We start from the raw sequence: 6,000 nt of genomic DNA, 5'->3' as shown, positions 1-6,000 counted from the left end.
ATAGACGGCCGAGCAGCTTTGACCTCCAACCTCCTCACCATACCTCCCCTTCACATCTCCCCATCACACCTCCCCACCACACCTTCCTACTAGCTTGATTTAGATTTAGGTCAAAGGGTTGGTTGTTTGGTCAATAACCAATAAGAAATACCACAGAAACTTCTTCCATTACTATCATTGACACTTCTGTATCAATTGTTGTGTTTCTCAGACAAGTCAGTCAATGAATGGGTATTGGATAAGATATATTTTGCCTCGTGGCATCACCAGTGATCTATGATCTGGGATGGAAAGCTGGATCCCACTGAAGGATGGAGACAGAGGCCAAACTCAGTGGGTAAGACACTGTTTTGGTAAAATAACCCAGCAGTTTGATACTTTATGTATCATACAGTCGTACTGGATGATTATTTACTTATTTCAAGCAGACAATGTATCCAGGAAATAAACTGACAAAGTTAACTTTTTTCCACTTCCCAATAATAGGAAGTGCTATTACATTGCTCATAATTGTTTCCCCCTCAGTAAAATAGAGCTCAAACACGACAAGCCAATTGACAGAGTTCTAAAACAAATACCCAGTGGTGATTATTTTATTTTATTATAAAATCACACATTAAAAGCACATCAAAGTCATAAGTCTTTGTCAGGACAGCTCTGGGGTCTAAGTAACCCCCCTACCAGCCATTCTCAACACGGGCATGCACACACACACACACACACACCAGATTTCCTCAGGGATGGAAACCAAAATAACCCACAACGCATGTGTGGCAGTATAACTCAACCAAGCCTGGTGCAGAACCATTAAATTAAAACAATTAATTTGTGAAGTGTCGCGCAGTTGGTCTATTCATCTGTCAGCTCAAACATTGACCTCTCCCCCTCTGGCCAGTCTAAAGGCTCTCTAGCCTTGTTGTTCTCTCTCATTTCTCACCATGAGGTATCTGATCCTCCCATTCCAGAGACATGGCATCCTCACAACAGAGACCTTGGTGACAAATCTCAGTATGGCACGGCAACCAATTAGGCTCTTTAATGGGACTCCGTCAAATATGGGTATAGTAGGCGACTAGGCGTGCATATCCAAGTACAAGTGCCTTGCATGAAGCCTAAGAATGTCAATTTACTCGATATTGCTCTCCACCCAGCTCTATAACATTTCATGATGTAAATCAGGGATGGGCAACTCTGATGGTGGTGGGGGTCACAAAACAATCTGAACTCATCATGAGGGGCCCATATGTAAATAGACAGGGCATGATGCTTGATTAACATATGTAGGATACGGTTCTGAGAGGTGTTCCAATAGCCTGCCAAAATGCTTCAACTAAGTCTACATGAGCCTACATGGCATTGCTGCATGCATATCGTATGGTTTGTATTGTAGCTACCTTAACCCAACACCTGGTGATCTCATCAGAAGGTTTGGACATCTTGGCATAATGGTTAATGTGTTTGCTTGACGAGTCCGGATCAGGGCTACCCACCGAAATCGCTACGGTACATTACAGGCAGTAAAAACTAAGGACATGAAAGTAACCCACCGTGCGTTTCCGATTATTTCCTCACCACGCGCACAGTGAGTGGGAACCTTGAACGAATAGAATAGATAGCAGACACCGACAGGGGAGGCGGAACTTAAAACAAGCCATACAGCTCAGCTATAGTCCATTTACAAATGCGGTTCATCTCTCAATGAACATTTTTATTTTACTACAAACTACATGAGATAATTGAGTGCGCGTTATTATCTTAGAGATAAAAACAGAAGAGACCGAGGAGTCAAGAAAAGAAGAGGACAGCGTTGAGAGTAAAGAGTTGTAAAATATATAATTAACCGCGGAATTAATTCACAGCGTGGCACTCGACTCATCTGGTAAGATTTTAACAGTATTTCAACGCTTGCCTCTATGTAAAGAAACACGATTCATTGTTCACTGAATTGTCGAATGTTTTAATTGATTGTTCCACAACTGAATACATAGTTCATTCAAAACTGAAGTTCAAGAATCTATTCCATTTATGAAACCCAATTGACGCGTACTGCCAACACGTTGGTGAAGACAATGAAAAAGAAAAATAACCATTCCTTATTCACATGAATGAGCAATGCCTTCATATACCATATACGATTTAATGTGCCTTATTTCTTATCCATTAGTTTAGTTTTCCCCCTCACAAATATTAATAGGCCTATGGCGTTACGCGCAAATGTCACCAACATGTGCCTTAGAAGAAAACTGTCAATTCGTTTCATTGTGTCTTACTCGTCCAGACCTTGGTGCCTTGAAGACTACATAAAAAACACACTTCCATTTGATTTTGCCACCTTCACAATATCTTGTGCACTCCATGTGTGTTGGCACATGTGACTCAAGTTTCATTGCCAGATAGCATAACCATTAAAAAAACAGAGCATGCATGGCCCCTGAGAGTACCTAAATGAATGGTATAATGGTCTATGTATATGATTTTGTAAGGAATAGATAGCAGACACCGATTTTTTTTAAGGAAACCCCCTCATTGAATGAGACAACATGTGATGGGTATGTGGGATAAATGATATCCATTGTGCTAATCAATTTATTTCTATTCAATCAGATTTTTTAAAGAGCAAGTCTCTTGTTGTATATAGGTCCCCCCTCTCCCCCACATAATGGAGCAATAGTACCTCAGACATTCTTTGATTTTAAACACGCTTTTTCAGGCCAGTATAAGTAGCCTTTGCCCATACTTTGTTGAAATATGAGTCCTGGTCATGTGGAATGTAGCAGTGGATAAGTATCATAGACCGCATGGGGGACCATTTATTTCCCAGTATGCCTACCTCCCACACTCCCACCTCAAAACCAATTATGTATATAAACCCTGATTGCTGATGCTATGTATTGGCCATTGAGAGGCTCTGAAACCACTGGTCGGCCGTATTGACACTCCCCAGAAGAAGCAGTCCTCCTTAGGAATGAATGTAATTCTACAGTATGTCAATTATATATTTTAAGTACTAAATTACATGTATTTAAGTGTGTTGTTGTTGTAGTGGGGACAGTAACAGAACTTTCCAAAAAATATACTTAAAGGAAAATGTTTTTATATATATTTTTTATGTTAATGTTTAGCTCATATACTATTGTTTAAATGTATGCTCTAGGGTGTCTGTAATATAATAAACATGGGAAAAAAAATTGTAGACGTTAATAAATGTATTTCTATAGCTTCCAAAATATGTTTTACAATGGTGGTTAGAAAGTGCCAAGATAGACGGGTGGAGGCTTCAAAACGGCACCCCCTTTCAGTCATCTAGTGTATATATAAATCAATGACCACGTTTACATGCTCAGAGTATTCCAGATAGTGGCTCATAACCCTCGTAAGGTCTTATTCAGGATAAGCTGTTTACATGCACCTTTGAAATCCCACTCACAAGTATACCTGTATCGATGAATTAAATAATATTTATAATTTAAGTTCATATGGGTTTAACAGAATGGTAACTGAAATCTGGACACTGACTATAGGCCTATAACATCTCACATGTAGTATAATATGATATTAACTCCTGCAGAATTATGCATTTCTTGCAGTAGAATTGTACAACAAATGTTAATTTTGTCTCGGAAACAGGAGTGGAGAAATATGACTTATTTCTTTCAGCACCTCTTGAGAAAATGCAAATGCATGTGTAATGTGTTACCTGTGACACTGTCAATGCAAACACACAGTCTTTCAACCTCATAAAATATGCACTCAAGACAAACTGAAGTCTTATCAGAAACATGTTTCATCGTTTCCTCAGCTTTTAATTTCCTTAAAACCGGTTAAACTGATGACATTTGGACATTTTGCACTTGAACAATCTTTTCACTGTTTTGGAGTTATTGCGTTTTCTCCCCGGTCCGTAAATGAAACAGAACTTTACCGGTGAGGTTGGAGAACAGGGCTGATAAGCAGGGCTCCAGTCATTGACCCCCCCCCCCCCCCCCCCCACCCCAACTAGGGCATGGCGTGTTGGAGTAGCTGATTGGTTGACCTGGCTCCGCATTCAAGATGGGATTGGAGGGGTGGCTGGTGGGTCTGTCCTGCGATTGGAGGGGTGGCTGGTAGGTCTGTCCTGGGACCAGGCTGGATGGGAAAGAGGCAGCTGTGCTCTCCTGTCAGTCTGAAGTGAAGAGCCCTGTGAATAGTTCTGTTTGAGCCCTGTGAATAGTTCTGTTTGAGCCAAGCCGCCTGCTCCGTTAAAGTGGAGTTTATTCTTATCCCAGTCCTTTCCCTGTCTGGCCCGGATGGGTCCCCTTCAGACATGACCTTGTCATTTGACATTCTGCATTTATATGGATCACAGGACAGTTACCCGTGTTTGTTTATATGTTTTTATGTATTGTTCCAGCCACCTATAGGGTCCTTATATAGCTGCTGGTGCCTGACTGAAGTTGTACTGTTGAGGTTTCCAGCCCAGCATATTCCAAAGGATGCCAAGCCATGCCATTGCTTTCATGAAGGAATGCTGATAGTAATGACTGTATAATTTTCCTAGTTGGTACAGTACTGTAGCATGTCACAGGCCATGTCTGAAATAATATTTAAATATTTAGATAAGATCATATTATGATCTTCCATGAAAAACTAACAATATAACAGCTGAGGTATAAAGCAGCTGTAAAGAGGCCTTACTGGAGCCTCACAGGGAAACTGGCCTTCTGGCTGCTGCTGTACAACTCCTGATATATCGCTTCATTAAAACACTACAGCCATTAAACTATGATTGCGCAGCTATGTATGAAGGTGTTTTATTCCGACAGGGGCTTTGAATAACGGGAGTAAAACAGAGTTCAGCATAGTGCAATCTCACACAGACAGAGACCGACAGAGCGTGTGATGTTACAGAGTCGTGTGAGGCAGACCTTTAGTTTGCACAGTCACAAGTGTAAGCCGAGCCAGTGGAGCTATCCTGACCTGGGCTCAGACCCAAAGTTGTGCCTCAAGTGTCAGAAGAAGCGAAGAAGGGCCTGGAGTCTTATTGCAAAGTTGCCCTGTGGCTAACACTCTGTTACTAGGCTGTTTCTTAGAGCTATATTCTAAGTAGCCAGCTAACCTCTATAATGAAGTAAGCTCAGAAAGTTTGCCAGAACCAAACCAGGGAGGAGGGAGGGAGTTTGCATCACAAAATGGTTTGTGTTGGCTTTGCTTAACCAGGTTTGTAAAAGGGAGGGGTTCATTTGCGTAAAACAATTTTCACATGTTGTCTTTTTACCAGGTTTGAAAATGCTTTGGTTGCACTTTGTTTGCTTGGTTTGAGGACAGGGGTAAAACACTTTTGTAGTGCACTCCTCCTGTGTCTGTTTGGTTGGATCAGGTTCTAGGTGAAAAGTATCTGTGTAGCTCTGTTAATATTGCTTACGTGCCTGGCACTCACCATATTCTAGAGCTCTTCTTATGACTCTTGACCTTGACTAACCTTCTGTGTGTAGACGTCACATTCTACACCAGTGTGTTGTCATAGAGCTACTACATCCATTAACCATGTGTTACTACACCATGCTATGTAAATTGAGAAATCATGTGACTAAACTGAATAAAAAGAAGAAGAAACTACACTATGATACCATCACATTTAAGGTATGACCCAGATGCAGACAGTGTTGAAGAAACAAAAGTTTATTCCTTAAATGGGGGCAGGCGAACAACAGGTCAAAGGCAGGCAGGGGTCAATAATTCAGAGAGGTGGGGTAAGTGTTAGATTAATTTACTTCTTATGTGTTCATTAACCAATTCAATTAAAACACTGTCTGTTTCTGAGAATTTGTAAGGTTCTTATTTGCATAAAATGGACAGAGACCAGCCACCAAAATTAGCCAATAGCGTTTATTCTCGAGAGCTCTGGTCATAATACCATGTACATTGGTTTATATACCTCACATTTCGTCATAAATGTCCCTCCTCCTCTCAGATACAATCGCAATATAGTTCACAAGCCTTCTCACATTGTCTGCCACCTGT

At 41.0% G+C, this 6,000-nt stretch overlaps 1 protein-coding gene across 3 annotated transcripts in view; it reads left to right on the top strand.

The window, feature by feature from the left end:
* Window positions 1–1,480: 1,480 nt before the first annotated feature.
* Window positions 1,481–6,000, top strand: part of LOC110494674 (sodium-coupled neutral amino acid transporter 3) — a 58,467-nt gene continuing 53,947 nt past the window's right edge. For 2 of the 3 annotated variants that reach the window (XM_021569954.2, XM_036950745.1), the window contains exon 1: window positions 1,481–1,879. The gene's annotated coding sequence lies outside the window, so the exon portion shown is untranslated. The remainder of the gene's footprint in view (window positions 1,880–6,000) is intronic. The other variant, XM_021569950.2, reaches the window with a different exon arrangement.

The sequence above is a fragment of the Oncorhynchus mykiss genome, chromosome 17 (genome assembly GCF_013265735.2).
Source record: "Oncorhynchus mykiss isolate Arlee chromosome 17, USDA_OmykA_1.1, whole genome shotgun sequence".
Taxonomy (NCBI): domain Eukaryota; kingdom Metazoa; phylum Chordata; class Actinopteri; order Salmoniformes; family Salmonidae; genus Oncorhynchus; species Oncorhynchus mykiss.
The sequence above is the reverse complement of the archived record's forward strand: the minus strand, read 5'-3'. Positions and strand labels throughout refer to the sequence as shown.